Consider the following 16,714-nt stretch of genomic DNA (forward strand, 5'->3'; position numbering starts at 1 on the left):
CCAAGGTGCGGCAGTAGTGGGAGGGGGAGGGGGGGGAGTTGTGGGGGAGGTGGCGGTGTTCCCAGTAGACAGGGATTCCTCATACGTTGCTAGGAGTGGGGCCAGGATTTGGGCATTCTCTTTGTAGAAGGTGGCAATTGTACCATCTAGGCCGGGGGTCTTGTTGCCAGGCATTGCATTGACAACCTGGATGACCTCCTCCACCGTAAAGGGCTTGATGAGGAAACGTAGATGGTCCTCCTTCAGCCATAATAATTGCACAGAGTCCAGATAACAGGTGAGCTGCTTGGGAGAGATGCACGAACTGCGTAGACCTGTATAAGTCAGAAAAGAAGATGGTCATCTTGCTCTGTATAGCCCCTACTCCAGCATGTGCATTTAGCTGGTAATCTGTTAATTCAACTGTGTAATCGCTAGCCCAAGGTTTGTGCCGAAGGTTAGCCAAGGACTTACTTGTCCTGTCACCCTCGCCAGAGTGCCGAAAATGAGCTTCCTTACCTAAATAATGGGTTTCTCTGTGTGCTGCTTCGTCATACTCTGTGAGCTTGCTACGAAGAGCTATCAGCATGGATTTACTGCATGTCTCAAAATATTGGAGTTCACATGCGTGGATCTCGGCTTCTAGCTGCACTAGATCCCCACGTAATGCCAGCAGTATGGGAGCTTGCTTTGCTATGCAGACCCCTTGGATCACTGTCTTAAAGGCCCCCTATAGGGTAGATTGAGATACCGTTTGCGTGTTATGCTCAAAGTATTCAACTTTTGCTGAGTGGACTTCACTGTGAAACTGGTCTCGACGTGCTCTAACCAGTAGGTGCCATGTGAAGGTGCGTGTTACGTAGTCGGGTGGAGGCGGCGCGGGGGCCATTTCCAACGGGACCAGTGCATGATCAGACATTGTCCATAGGAGGTGTGTAATGTTTGTGGTCCATTAATTTATGCTCGCCAGTAGTCAATCCTCAACCATGTGGTGTGTGTGGGTCCTATGCATGTATCTTCTGCACTTACTGGGGGTCAGGAGCGCCAAAGGTCAGTGAAGTAATTGTCAGCCATTATGATTAGCAATTGCGTGGCTGCGTTGTGGTGCGGGCACAGAGAGTCGCTGGATCTGCCGCATCTGCATCCAAGACCACATTAAAGTCTCCTCTCCAGAGCAGCATATGCCGCATGAGCATCCCCTTCAGGCTCCAAACTCTGCAAACAAAGCAGGGTTAATCTACTTTTGGACCGTATATGGAAAGTAGCCTCAAGGGGTGACCCTGTACTGTGCCAGATAGCATCACATATTGGCCCTGTTGATTGTATAGAACATGAACTGTGCACAATGGCAGCCCCCTGCAAATGGGAACTGCCAACCTCCATGCATAGTTAGAAAAGTATGCCATTGCTAGTCCATCCCGCTCGTAGGCACGCCTGGGTGCCCTCTGTGGGTAGGGTGACCACCCGTCCGTAAATTTCACGGACTGTCTGTAATTTCGCCCTGCTGTCCGTTGTCTGTGATGAAAGCTTTAACGGACGGCATTTGTCCGTAATTTTAGCCTTTCACCTTAAGGGCAACGGAGGCAGGGCGAAATTAGGGGCAGAGGAGTTTTCCCAGCTGGGCTGGAAGGCAGGGGGTCTCTTGTGCTCTCAGGGAGGGAGGGGCAGACAGATAAGAAAAGGCCTTCTTGCCAGGGGGTCGCCTTCCCTAAAGACATGAACATGTGGGCAACTGGTAAATCTGCAAATACAAAGGGGCTTGAAAACCTGCGTTGACTTTACTAAAAGGAGTCACTTGAAGTTTTCTGGTGGCAAAGATATTTCTTTCAGAGAGGTATTGTAATGGTGTTCCAAGGTGAGCTGTGGAGTGGTTTTAATGTAGTTATACATTTTTTTAGCACTAGGTATAAACTGTATATTATTCAAATCTGTATTTGAGATTTTTTTTATTTAACCAAAATGTATTTGCGCATTTTGTAGCAGCTTTTATTATGATGTAATTGTATTTTTTACAGTTCTTTCAGGTACTTCGGTACCTCATAGTACTAACAAACATTGACAAAGCAATAGGTCTCATCTACGAAAGAGTTACTGGCTTTACAATGTGTTTTAGCCATTAGCCATGTTATACACCAGAGCAGCTGCTGTTCAGCATGGCTTAAAGCTAGTGGCATAGTGGTGTGGAGTGGAGTGGAGTAGAGTAGCATAGGAGCAGTGGCATAGAGCCCAGTGGTGCAAAGTACAGTGCAGTGGGGTACAGTGCAGTTGTTTAGAGTGCGTTAGTGTAGAGTGCAGTGGTTTAGAGTGCAGTGGCATGGGACAGAGTAAAGTGGCATAGAGTGCAGTGGAGTAGAGTGGCATACGATAGATTGACAGAGAGAGCAGTAGTGTAGAGTGGTGCAGTGGCATAGATTGCAGAGTAGACTCACGTTGCAGGGAGTGCCGTGGTGTAGTGTAGAGTGGTGCAGAGTAGGGCAAAGTGCTGTAGAGTGGAGTGATGCAGAGTAGAGTGGCATAGAGTGCAGTGGCATAGAATGCAGTTGTACATAGTACATTGGTGTATAGTACGGTGGTGGAGAGTGCAACACTGCAGAGTAGAGTGTCAGTGCAGTGATGTAGGGTGGCACAGAGCAGTGGCGTAGAGTACAGTGGTACAGAGTAGAGAGCAGTGGCGTACAGTGCAGTTGTTTAGAGTGCATTGGCGCAGACTGCAGTGGCATAGAGTGGCATGGGGTAGAGTTACATAGAGTGCAGTGGAGTAGAGTGGCATACAATAGAGTAGCAGAGAGTGCAGTAATGCAGAGTGGTGCAGTGTCAGAGTGCAGAGAAGACTCATGTGGCATAGAGTGTAGTGGTGTAGAGTGGTGCAGAGTGGAGTATTGTAGAGTGGTGTTGAGTATAGTGCCTAGAGTGCAGTGGCATAGAGTAGAGTGGTGTAGAGTGCAGAGTTGCAGAGTAGAGTGTCTGTTCTCTGTACCACTCTACACCACTGCGCTGTGGCATAGAGTACAGTGGTGCAGAGTAAAGGGTAGTGCAGTTGTTTAGAGTGCACTGGTGTAGAGTGCAGTTGCATAGAGTGGCATTGGGCAGAGTAGAGTGGCATAGAATGCAGTGGAATAGAGTATATTGGTGCAAAATGCAGTAGTACAGAGCAGAGTGGTGTAGATTATAGTGGCGGCCAGAGCAGTGTTGCAGAGTGTCAGCTTGCAGTGGTGTAGAGTGCATTGAACTAGAGTGCAGTGGTCAGAGTGGTATAGAGTACAGTGGCATAGAATAGATTGTTTCAGAGTAGAGTGCAGTTGCATAGAGTGGAGAGGTGCAGGGTAGAGTGCAGTGGCATAGAATGCAGTGGCACAGAGTGCAGTGGCATAAAGTAGATTATTTCACAGTAGAGTGAGGTGGCTTAGAGTGGAGAAGTGCAGGTTAGAGTGGAGTTGCATAAAGTGGCATAGAGTGTGATGGCATAGAGTAAAGTAGTGTAGAGTACCGTGGCATAGAGTGCAGAGGTGCAGAGTAGATTAGAATGATGTACAGTGTATTGATGTAGAGTGCAGGGGCATAGAGTTGAGTGTTACAGAGTAAAGTGCAGTAGCATAGAGTGTATTAGCTTAGAGTGCAGTGGCGTACAGTGCAGCGTTGCAGAGTGGCAGAGAGTGGAGTTGTGCAGATTAGATTGGTGTTGCCTAGACTGGAGTGGTATGGCGTGCAGACGAGCAGAGCGCAGTGGTGTAGAGAGGCGTAAAGTGCAGTGGCTTAGAGTAGAGTAGTACAGAGTAGAGTAGAGAGGCATAGTGTGAAGTAGCATAGAGAGCAGTGGCATAATGTGGAGTGGTTCCGAATAGAGAAGAGTGCAGTGGCATGGAGTGGCGTAAAGTAGAGTGATACAGAGTAGGGTGCAGTGGTGTGGAGTGGTGCAGAGTGGAGTGGAGTGGAGCATGCATGGTGTGGTAACACACTGCCATTACAGACAACACATTTTTGATTGAAATGACCATTACATTTGCACAGATACACAGTTTTTCAAATCAAACTATATTGTGCACAGACGATGATGTGTGGAAATTGCATCACCTAATGCAATGATTTGTTTTAATCATGTAAAGGTATTTGTTTCCAGCACAGTTCAGAATTAACAAAAATGTGCTTGATTTGTACTTTCAATTCTGATATATTCTGAAGTCTATTTAAATGTTGTCATGTGATAGAAAAAACTCTTTCCTAACCCCAGTATCCAGCAAGATTGTTGCATAAATCCTCTCACTTTGAAGTCAGAGAAAGGAAAGTAAACACTAAGTTCCCATCGAAGACAGAGCCTGACATTTGACTTTGTTCTTTGAATGTACAGCAAATATGATAAGAAAAGAACAAGATTTACAGACCTGTTTACAGAAAGGGAGCACTTGGGCAGGATACTGTAAATAAGGTTTTGGCAAGGGAAGGGACGAATTCAAGCTGCATAGCCTAAAACAAATAAAGCCAGCAAATTGAAAGCAACAAATTGTGAGTTACAAACCACAAGGCCAATGGCAAGCAACGGGCAGAATGCATTCACAAGGAAGCACTATGAATTTACTTAAAGTGACAGCTGTGGGATATTTTGTGGAGAAAGTCCAGTATTTTAGTCCATATCTTGCAGAGGTTTGGCTACATCAATCACCCAGGTAGTATGACAAGAAGACCTGGAGTGGTTTCCATGTTGCAGGATAGGTCTGTACACCCATTCTATCAGTTTGCCACCATTTCCTATGGTACAGAGCTTCTGGCACACCTCTTGTAGGGTTAGTGCTAGGTAGCAGGCATGAAATAGGGCATTTAATGATTATTTAAGGTGGTTGTAAGTAAGGAGTTGACCAGGGTGAAGATGGTAGTCTGCCACAAGGGTTTGGAAATTTAGTAGCTCACTGTTCAGAAACAAAGTTCCCAATTTTAAGACACCTGCAACATGCCACTGATGGAGTTGCTCTGAGCACAGCCATCCTGTGCGAGTGGGAAGGCTTAGCAAAGGTACTGCAGGAGCATAGGGTTTCTTCGTGTCAGTGAGTTTACAGGTTCTGGCAGGGCAAGAGAAAGCCATGCATGATAACCCCGGATGGTGATCCATAGAATGGTCAGTAGGAAACGATGAGCAGTGCATTAAGCCTTCCTTAAAAGTCTTTATTGGTAAACCCCATCTCATGCAGGGAGGTGGGCAGAAAGCCAGTGAGCCACCCATTGGACATCTGCAGCTGAATAAAAGCATTCGAAGTCCAGAAGATCTAATCCACCGCAGTCACAGTTAGCTTTAGAGTGGAAAGAGCTCCCGATGGCGCCGCAGCGACCAAATCAGATGTGTGGCCTGTCTGAAGAAGGAATGAAGGACGAGCAGGGGAAGGTTTGCAAAATAATACTATCATTGGGGTAGCACACCATCTTCGCTAGTGCCACATGGCCTCCACAGAAAGCAGAAGAGAAGACCAAAAAGCAAACTGGGCTTGGAGGGACCGTTCGCTCTGCCGAGATTTTCATCCTGGAAATCAGTGTAAGAATGGTAGATATTAATCACTAGGTATCAAAAGGTAACTGGTTCCCAGTTCAATCTGAGATCTAATTGTGTATGAAGGCGAAAACAGTGCCATATGTTAAAGAAACATTAATTAAATTTGGAAAAAATTGAAAATTTTGTTTGTGCAATTTACATCCCAAATATTTTGAAGATTCTATGTGTACTTGACACTTAGGGATAACCCAGATCTCTAGTTTGGCTTTTGCTCAATTTCAAAACCATATAAAGACACGGACTAAGCGGGCAAATGCCTTGCACAACCTTGCAAGGGGTCTGGCCCCTGCTCACCCTTCACAAGCACGAACAGCGAACCATTGCACCAGAAGAGTTTGCCAAGGTGGATGGGTGTTGATTGTTCAGCCACTTGACAGTGCCCCTTCTGTTTCGCTCCTGTGTGCAGACAACTCCCCAGGTACCCAGGGGCATATTTATACTCCGTTTGCGCCGGAATTGCGTCGTTTTTTTTAACGCAATTTAGACGCAAAACTAACTCCATATTTATACTTTGGCGTTAGACGCGTCTAGCGCCAAAGTCCATGGAGTTTGCGTCATTTTTTAGCGTGGACACCTACTTTGCGTTAATTATATGCAAGGTAGGCGTTCCCGTCTAAAAAATTGACTCCGAGGCATGTGCGTCCGATTTATTCTCCCGGGCAAAATTCACGCCCGGGAGTGGGCGGGTCAAAAAAAATGACGTACGGCCACTTTTGCGCTGTTTTTTAGCGCCTGCAAAAGGCAGGCGTTAAGGGACCTGAATTTTTGTCCTGAATTTTGACCCTTTGTCCTGAATTTTTTACAGTCCTGTCCAGAATTTGCCTCAGTGCCAGGTGGTCACCCTATCTGTGGGGTGCAACTCCTGTATGAAGCAGATATCTACACTATGCCGCTGTAATTAGGCCAGTACAAGTCTATCCTTCTGCTGCCATTTAGCCCGTTAATACTCCCAAATCGTGCATTTAATCTAGGGCATTCAGATCTGTATATGGGGGAAAAAAGTTGCTGGGTACTCTTGCAGGGGTCACCAGTCCGAGAGACTGGTGCCATCGTGCTGACAACAATTTGCAAACATAATGCTTCTTGCATCAACCTTTCCCCAGGCCAGTGCTTAATTTGTGCTTGTTGTATCCGGTGCTGAGCACCGGCACTTATTTTTCAGGTCCGGCGCTTATTCTTCTGCCTCAAGCATTTGCTGCGAGCAAAAGACACATATGGGAAAGACGGAGGAAGGGAAAAATAGAAAAAGCGTCACAAAGGGAGGAAACAGAAAACTGCTAGAGTGAGCTGAGGGGGCAGGGAGTGGCTTTATATAGATTGAAGAGGCCTGGGATGGCTTCAGGATTACGCTGCCTCCGTAGTATTCCGTGTTCCCACATTTAATTACAGAAGCTGCGTGTTTAAAAGGAGGGCTTTGAGCACCAGCACGTTTTTGTTTACAAATTAAGCACTGTCCCCAGCATATCACTTAACACCCACTTTGGTCCCGTAATCGTGCCCGGTACTACCATCCCACCCAGCCAAAAACAAAATGGAAGGAATTATCTTGAGTGGGTGACCTAGAGGCCCAACACTCTCAACTGTGTCGGAGCTGAGTGGTTGGAGGAGAGGGTCAAGGGAGGCTCAAAGCCAGCCTTAGCAGAGCACTCTACGTGGCCATGAATCATTCCCTGCCATCACCACTCCAACCATCAGCATTTATGTTCCTTCCAGTTTAGGAAAGAATCCCTAAGAAAGGTGCTGCCATCAACTGTCTGGCAAATCAACCCTAGTCCAGCCTTTTTGGAGGAGGTCTTACTGTAGTGGCTGCCACAGAGGTGCTCCCGCCCTGTGCCTGGGGTCGATGATGGAGAACCGGCCTCTGCCACTGAGATGTGCTTGACAAGTTTGGCAGCTGCTTTCGGATCTGTGAAATAATGAGTTTTCCCTGAGTGGTGTATGCAGAGCTTCACGGGGTATAGAAGAAAGTACTTGCCATCTGTTTTTTGGAGTGGGCACTTGACAGGAAGAAAATCCGCCTTGTCATCTGTACGGCGACCGTGAAGTCTGGGAAGAAGGAAATCTCATTTCCCTGGTACTAGATAGGCGTCTGTTTTTTCACAGCTCAATATGGTGCCTCTATCTCTATGGCTTAGCAGCCATGCAAGAGACCCCTGGCCCCGCGACCCATGAGCTCTTACAATTACAAACATGGCTGAGAGGGTGAAGCATTGTCTTGATATAACCTTCTTACGAACCATTGTCATCGATTCCATTATGCACAGGTCGTTCCTCCTTGAGTGTGATTCCAGGTCTTCATTTTTGTTGAGGATTCCCTCTGATGCATTTTCCTTCTGGAGCAGCTTCTCATTGGCTGTGGTGTACGCATCTTCCATGTCCTTTGTGCGATGCTCGGGTTGGTCGTGATCTGTACTTTCCTCATGTTTATCTACCTTTTCCTTAAGTCAGTCAAATCAATGGCAGACCGGCTTTGCTTAAGGTCCATCAACATCGATTGAATATCCGGCTTCTGGGATGAGCCCTCTTTCTCACTGATTCAGCTTGTGACCATATGGTGGGTGTGGAGTGTGGGGGCGAAGTGGGGATGGAGTGTTTGGGGAGGTGAGTCAAATGTGCGTGTCTGATGCGAGACAATTCGTGCTTTCCTTTGAAAATCGCAGACAGTTTTCCCCATTTGCTCTGGGCGCAATATACCAAAGAATATGCCCATGTGGAGTGCAATTACAAGTGTAGAACCATCATCTGTTTGCAGACTCTGCGAGGATCCCGCCACACCCCAGGGAGATAGTTGAGGGGCACAAGCAGACCCCACCAGTCCATCAGCTCCAGGCACACACTGCAGGGCCTCACTCGCCCAAAAGTGAGCAGTTTGAGCTGATGAGAGAATTTCCGACTACTATGGTCTGTGAGCAGGCAGCTCCCAGGTGCTGGTCAAGGCCACCGCCTCACCCCAGGAGTGTAATCCCAGGGGGCACAAGCAGGTCCAAGGGTATCAGCCAACTGTGCTGGTCCCCTGAGCAAGCACTTGGGTAGAAGGGCCCACCCCTTATTGAGGTCCCACGTGTTTGGGCCAAGATCTCAGGTAAGGCCCAATGCTACCAGGATCTCCCCTGGGTCAGCCCATCCCTGTCACTTACAAGGCTCCAATGCCGGTCTGCTTCTGATCAGGCTTCATTCTGCGGGCTCGCTCTCCAGTTGGCCGCGGTAGTCAAGACATTGCGGATGTCCAACTGGTTCCCACAGGGCCCAGCCTCGCTATCACTGGCACGGCAGGCTGAGAAGTCATTGACTGCTTTGTGCCGGTTGCCGCGGGGCAAACGGCCCACCCGCATGCACTCATCCGGTCTGGTCCTTGCTTCTCCACATCGGCTCTCACTCCTGCTGTCAAACGGCTTCCGCCGAAGGGGTGCTACCCTTGCCCTACCCTTGCCCTGATGCCCTCTCCCCTCAGGTGCCAACAGCTGTGTGGAGGAGCACCCCCGCCAGTCCAGGGTCCGAAGTAGCATCCCCGTCACCGATATTAAACTTCTTTAGTGCCGCATGGAGTGGAAGGGTTCAGGCACTGCTGTGCTAGCCCCAGTACCCCCGAGAAATCCGGATAAATGACGGCAGGACCTCGCTAGGCCGTAGCTCTCTTGCATCTGGCTCTGTAACGCCCTCTTTCCACAGTTGATTGACAGGCTAAACAAAGTGATTAGTGAGATGCTTGAAATAATCTTGGCCACTGGTAATCAATCAGGCCACATTCTATGCCATTATATTATTATTTGCATATTATACCACTTCATAAATGTACCAGTCGCAAACAGGTCAAATGTGCTCCTACACCTTCCGATGGCAAGCAAACATAGACCATTTTCAGAATTGTCTATGAGATGCATGCAAGTCTAATGACCAAATGAACACAGCACACACATCTGGGCATACCCGTCACACTTAGGGTGTTTTACTTAGAAAAACAAAGTAGTGGCAAAGGTGATACTTGAATTGATCTCAGCTCTCGGGTCTCAATCCAGTCCATCATTTTTTGCTCACTGTGCTAAGACAATGCACAAATCAGTCTTATTCCTGCTGCTTTTGTGGTAGTCCAGCCCTAACTTGTGGGCCCTATCATGTTTCACTTAGGTGAGTTGAACTGTGTCAAAAACAGATTACTTTTAGAGTTTGTCTTAACCCAGAGAATCTCCGCCAAAGAAAGAAAAAGAATGCAAATCAATGTTGTAGGGAAGAAACAAGGGTATATTGCTTATCCTAGAACACTTCAACCAAATCAGTTGAAAGTAGCGTTATGGAGTAAAGCGCTGGAACATTGTGAACACACACCAAAACATTATTTTGAATATAGCACAAATACATATAAATGAGGCCTTTTAAGCAATAGCAAATGTGAATTTACAATGAATATGAGAAATGTAGTAAAACCAAGGTTGAAATATAAACTGAGCAAATGTGTAAAGTAATTCAGTACCAGAACTATGGACTTCGTTCCTATGGTAGAAATGATGCCAAAGGGCAGAGTTTTGTCTGCAAGCTTTCTGTACTTTAGACAAAGGTCTCCAGTCGCTAATGCAAGAAAATTGATAAAAAATGTCACACCTTAAAAAGGTAGCCATTTGTTTCCACAGGTAAATGGCAGAAACAAACTCAGCATTGGCCTTGGAGGATGACCAAGATTCTGTGAAGGCATAATTTTTGTGAGTGTGCTAGTGAGTCTCACAGACAGAAGCTGTGTCTCCACAATGGAAGATCTGAATTGTTTGTTTAATCTGTGGTTATGGTTGGATAGAATGATCCGTGTCTATGCACTGGACAAATGGTTAAACCTAAACATTAAGGTTATGCTTGTCCATTTCAATTTATGTTCTTTTGCAGCTTGAATGGTATTTAGTCGCATCATCTTGATATCTAGGGGATGTGTGTGGTATTTGTTTTACCAGCTCAAAGTTTAAATACCTTTCATTGACATTGCTCCACCATGTAAGATTTAAAAGGCAGATTCACTGGGTCATTCTGAATCATTTGTGGCCAAATCAAACAATCGGCCTAATCCAGTAGCAGGTTCTACACAGTATGCCAGCTACATTTTTGCCCCTTCAGATAGCCCCTCCCCATGGTAGTTACCAGGCGAGCTCCCTTCCTGCTTCGAGGCACTTGTTCATCCAGCCTATCTATTTTGCCTAACCTTTGCCCACCTACATCTAGAATGGTTGATTGTATCTACTTCAGATGCTGGTAGGAGTGGTTTGTAGAGTGAATCGCTTGCTGCAGACTTTGCCTTGGGTCAGCAGCTACAGGATCAGATCCTGACAAGACCAACTTAGCCTCCCATTCTTCCAAGCTGAATAAAGTGAGCACCATTCACTTGGGTAATAGAAACACCTTTTAATTTACAGTTCTTAGGAGAGGCAGAAATTCATTCTCTCTCACTCGCTATATATATATATATATATATATATATATATATATATATATATTCAATGGCATGTGTAGCTGCAGGTACACATGCTGTGCATATACTTCTGCCATATAGTGTTGGGCTTGGAGAGTTACAAGTTGTTTTTCTTCCAAGAAGTGTTTGCGAGTCATGGGATCGAGTGACTCCTCCTCTTCGGTTCCATTACGCATGGGCATTGACTCCATGTTAGATTGTTTTCTTTCCGCCGTTGGGTTTGCACGCATTTCATTTTGCTCTGATAGTTCGATTCGTAAATCTTTGAAAACGCTTTATTTTTGACGGTATTGTATCGATCGTGTTTACATCTTATATAGACACATCGGTACTGTTGGAAACAAAATCTCTACTCGCCCTTTGGGGCGCGCGCGCCCAACTCTTGCCTGGTCGGGCCGACCACGTGGAAGCCTCATGGATCAAACTACATTCCGATTCTGTCCTCGGTGCCACGTGAAATTCCCTTATACAGACCAACACCTCATCTGTAATCTTTGCCTTTCCCCAGATCATCGGGAAGAAAATTGAGAGGCCTGCCGATCCCTCCGATCTAAAAAGACACTTCGAGACAGAAGAGCACGAAGGCTCGAGATGGCGTCCTAAAGCTCTGAACATCTCGATGTCAAAGAGGAAGAGATCATGCAGATAGCAGCCTCCATTTGAGGTTCTGACTCCGACCATGTTGTCACGGCAGGAAAACACTTGAGTACGCCTGCCCCTGTACCATCACAAAGACCGAAATATAAGGCCTTGGGGACGCCACTGCCGGAAGGATATGGCTCGACCCGAAAGAAGACATGCGGTGACCAAACTGCCAGTTCGGCACCGAAAAAGGCCACTCCTCCGAAACCCTCTGAGTCGACGAAAAGCTCTGTATCAGACTCCAGCAAACACCGTTTTTCGGAATCAAATTCAGAAATCCCTTTCGGAGCCCAGAACATCCACTACACAATCTTTTTTGATACCGAAAAAGCCGGCTTCGGAGATGAAAAGAGCAGGTTACACATAGGAGCATGGACTTTCTAAGACACTCAAAGAAAGCCACAAAACCTCTGAAGAGGACTCTTAAGTACAGCCAATACTTGAAGCAATGGACGAAAGGCAAGCAAGGATTCATAGCCACAAAGAATCCGGCAGAATCCTAACAGCACCTCCTCTAAAACCTAAGAGGAAATTAGCCTTTCAAGAGGAATTGGACACTACACAGCCTCCAGCTAAAGTGCCAAAGCCAAAGGAGAGACCACCACCTCCTCAATGTTCTCCTCCTCATTCTCCTCCTCACTCTCCACACCTGCATATCTCCTACTAGTCCTACACCAATGCACCATCACATTTGTTTGACTCGCAACAAGACAATGTAGACCCATGGGATCTTTATGATCCAGATCCCATTCCCAACAACGACCCAGACTGCTATCCCTCTAAGCCTTCACCATCTGAGGTTAGTATATGGTACAATCAAGTTATAGCTTGGGCTGCAGCATATCATAATGTCACCATGCACACTGAACCGTTGGACGATTTTTTGTTTAATATACTCTCCTCCATACATTCAACATACCAGTCAATCCCTATGCTCCTCGGCATGCTAAACACGCTGATCAAATATTTAGCAAGCCAGTTAAAGCAAGAATAATTACTCCCAGGATAGAGAAAAATACAAGCCACCTCCCTCTGATCCTGGCTACATAACTCAACAACTCCCCCCAGACTCAGTAGTAGTAAGCGCTGCCAGAAAGAGGGCAAACTCAGTCATCAGGTGATGCACCCTCACCTGACAAATAGTAGGAAACTTGATGCTGCAGGGAAGAGCGTTGCATACCGGGCAGCCAATCAATGGAGGATAGCCACCTCACAGGCATTGTTGGATAGATACGACAGGGTCCATTGGGATGAGATGCAAGACATCATTCAGCATCTCCCCAAGAAACAGCAAAAAAGGGCACAGCAAATAGTGGAGGAAGGGCAATCCATCACCAATAATCAGATTAGGTTTGCCCTAGACGCAGCAGACACAGCTGCCAGGAGTGTCAACACTGCTGTAACCATAACAAGGCATGCATGGCTCAGGTCCTCGGCTTTCAAACCCGAAATCCAACAAGCAGTGTTGAATATGCCGTTCAATCAAAAAAAACTTTTCGGCCCAGAAGTGGACACTGCAATTGAAAAAGGATTCAGAGACCATGAAAGCTATGGGTGCACTATACACCACACCATAGAGGGGATCCTTTCGAAAACCTCAGTTTAGAGGTGGATTTAGAGCTCAAACAGTAGAGCCATCCACATCGCAGGCAAAACCAGCGTACCAACCTCAATACCAACGAGGTGGTTTTAAGGGCACATATGGAGGACAGTATCCCAGAAATAGAGGGAAATATCAAACCTCTAAACAAACCTCACAACACACTAAACAGTGACTTGTTTCATCCCTTCCACTCCACACCTCCCCTGTGGGAGGAAGACTACAAACGTTCCACACCAATTGGCAAAACATTACCACAGACAATTGGGTACTATCAATTATCTGCAATGGTTATTGCCTAGAATTGATACAAACTCCCCCAATCATTCCACCAAAACCACACAAATTATCCACAGAACACATCAGTCTGTTACAGGAAGAAGTCAAATCTCTATTACTCAAACAAGCAATAGAACACGTGCCACAAAATCAAGTAGGGATGGGAGTTTACTAAACTGCCTGATTCCCAAAAAGGATGGCACCCTAAGACCAATATTAGATCTCAGGACCCTCAACCTTTACATCCTGTCAGAACACTTTCACATGGTAACTTTCCAGGATGTTATCCCACTACTCCAAAAACACGATTTCATGGCAACATTAGACCTCAAGGATGCGTATTTTCATATAGCCATCCATCCGGGGCACAGAAAATATCTCAGGTTTTTCATTTAAGGAAAGCACTATCAGTTCAAAGTGTTGCACTTCGGAATAACGACAGCTCCAAGGGTATTCACAAAGTGCCTCGTGGTAGTCGCAGCCTACCTAAGAAAACAACATATACATGTCTTTCCATATCTAGACGATTGGCTAATAAAATCAAAAAGTCATACACACTATGTAATACAAACCCTGCACACGCTAGGGTTCTCAATAAATTACCAAAAGTCGCAACTACAACCTGCGCAAATACAACAGTATTTAGGTGCAATACTAAATACTTGAAAAGCAATAGCAAGTCCAAATACACAAAGAATACAAGCATTCCAAAATATAATCGCACAGATACAGACAGGTCAACAGTACACTGTCAGATTTGTCATGAAAATGTTGGGGATGATGGCATCATGTATTGCAATTGTTTCACATGCAAGACTAAACATGCGGACCTTACAACAGTGCCTTGCACAACAATGGTTACAAGCACACAGTCAACTTCAAGATTTAGTGTTGATAGACTGCCAAACATACATGTCCCTTCAGTGGTGGAATTCCACAAATCTAAACAAAGGGCAGACATTTCAAGACTTTGTGCCTCAGACCATAATTACAAGAGATGCATCAATGATTGGCTGGGGAGCTCACCTCAACAATCCCAAGATCCAAGGGCAATGGGATGCCCAACACAAACAGCTACACATAAATCGCTTAGAGTTGTTAGCTGTCTTCCTAGCACGCAAAGCTTTTCAGCCTCTTCTCACTCAGAAGAATGTCCTGATCAAAACAGACAACATGACCTCCATGTATTACCTAAACAAGCCAGGAGGGACAGATTTGTCCCAACTTTCCCTCCTAGCTCAAAAAGTTTGGAAATGGGCAATACACAACCAAATTCACCTGGTAGCACAATACATTCCAGGGATACACAACCAACTCGCAGATGTTCTCAGCAGAAATCATCAACAAACACACGAGTGGGAGATTCACCCTCAAGTACTTCAAAAATACTTTCAATAATGGGGAACACCAGACATAGATCTGTTCGCCACAAGCGAAAACGCAAATGCCAAAACTTTGCATCTAGATACCAACATCTCCTATCCGAGGGCAATGCTCTATGGATCAATTGGTCAGGGATATTGGCTTACGCCCCCCCCCCCCCCCCATTCCATTTGCAGTCAACAAACTGCGTCAAAACACACTCAATAGGATACTCATAGCACCAACGTGGGCCCATCAACCGTGGTATACAACATTATTAGACCTATCAGTAGTGCCACACTCCAAACTCCCAAACAGACCAGACCTGTTGACACAAAACAAAGGGCAGATCAGACACCCAAATCCCAACACACTCAATCTGGCGATTTGGCTCTTGAGGTCATAGAGTTTGGGTATTTACAACTACCATCAGAATGTATGGACGTGATTAAGCAAGCAAGAAAACCCACTACTAGACAGTGCTATGCTTACAAATGGAAAATAGTTGTATATTACTGTCAATCTAAACAGATTGCCCCTCTTACAGCATTAATACAAGATATTATATGCTACTTACTTCATTTACAAAAATCAAATTTAGCATTCTCCTCCATAAAAATACATCTTACTGCATTTTCAACATATTTACAAAATATACAGCAGAGCTCCTTATTTAGAGTTCCAGTTATTAAAGCCTTCATGAAAGGCTTAAAACGCATCATTCCACCCTGTACAGCTCCAGTTCCTTCTTGGAATTTAAACATAGTGCTTACGCGACTTATGGGCCCACCATTTGAACCTATGCACTCATGTCAAATGCAATTCTTTACATGGAAGGTTGCCTTCCTAGTCGCAAATACATCATTACTAAGAGTTGGTGAAATTCAAGCTTTCACTATTGAAGAACTGTTCATACAAGTACACAAACATAAAGTTGTACTACGAACTAACCCCACATTTCTTCCAAAATTAGTATCACCTTTTCATATCAAATGGTGGAACTGCCAGTCTTCTTCCCACAGTCAGATTCTGTGGCAGAAAGAGCTTTACATACATTAGACATTAAAAGAGCACTAATGTACTATATAGATAGAACAAAACCATTCAGAAAAACTAAACAGATGTCTGTAGCCTTTCAAAAACCTCATACAGGTAACCCCATTTCAAAACAAGGATTAGCAAGATGGATAGTAAGATGCATCCAAACATGCTACGTTAAAGCCAGAAGACAACTCTTAGTTACTCCCAAACCACGTTCCACAAGGAAGAATGGTGCTACAATGGCTTTTTTAGGAAATATATCAATGGCTGAAATATGTAAAGCAGCTACTTAGTCAACACCACATACATTCACTAAACACTATTGTGTAGATGTTTTAGCAACACAGCAAGCCACGATAGGTAAAGCTGTACTCAGAACATTATTTCAAACAACTTCAACTCCTAAAGGCTAACCACTGCATTTATGGGAGGACTAACTGCTTTGTAGTCTATGCACAGCATGTGTATCTGCAGCTACACATGCCATCCAACGGAAAATGTCACTTACCCAGTGTACACCTGTTCGAGGCATGTTCTGCTGCAGATTCACATGCACCCTCCCACTTCCCCGGCAGACTGTAGTCGCTTAAGTTAACAACATTTGTACATATGTAGATATATATTTATTTAAAATTCCATTAGCATGGACATCCCTTTTCTTTATACTCTATCACTCCTATCTTACCCTCTGCGGGAAAACAATCTAACATGGAGTCAATCCCTATGCGCAATGGAACCGAAGAGGAGGAGTCACTCGATCCCGTGACTCAAACACTTCTTCGAAGAAAAACAACTTGTAACACTCCGAGCCCAACATTAGATGGCA

The sequence above is a fragment of the Pleurodeles waltl genome, chromosome 6 (assembly GCF_031143425.1).
Source record: "Pleurodeles waltl isolate 20211129_DDA chromosome 6, aPleWal1.hap1.20221129, whole genome shotgun sequence".
NCBI lineage: Eukaryota > Metazoa > Chordata > Amphibia > Caudata > Salamandridae > Pleurodeles > Pleurodeles waltl.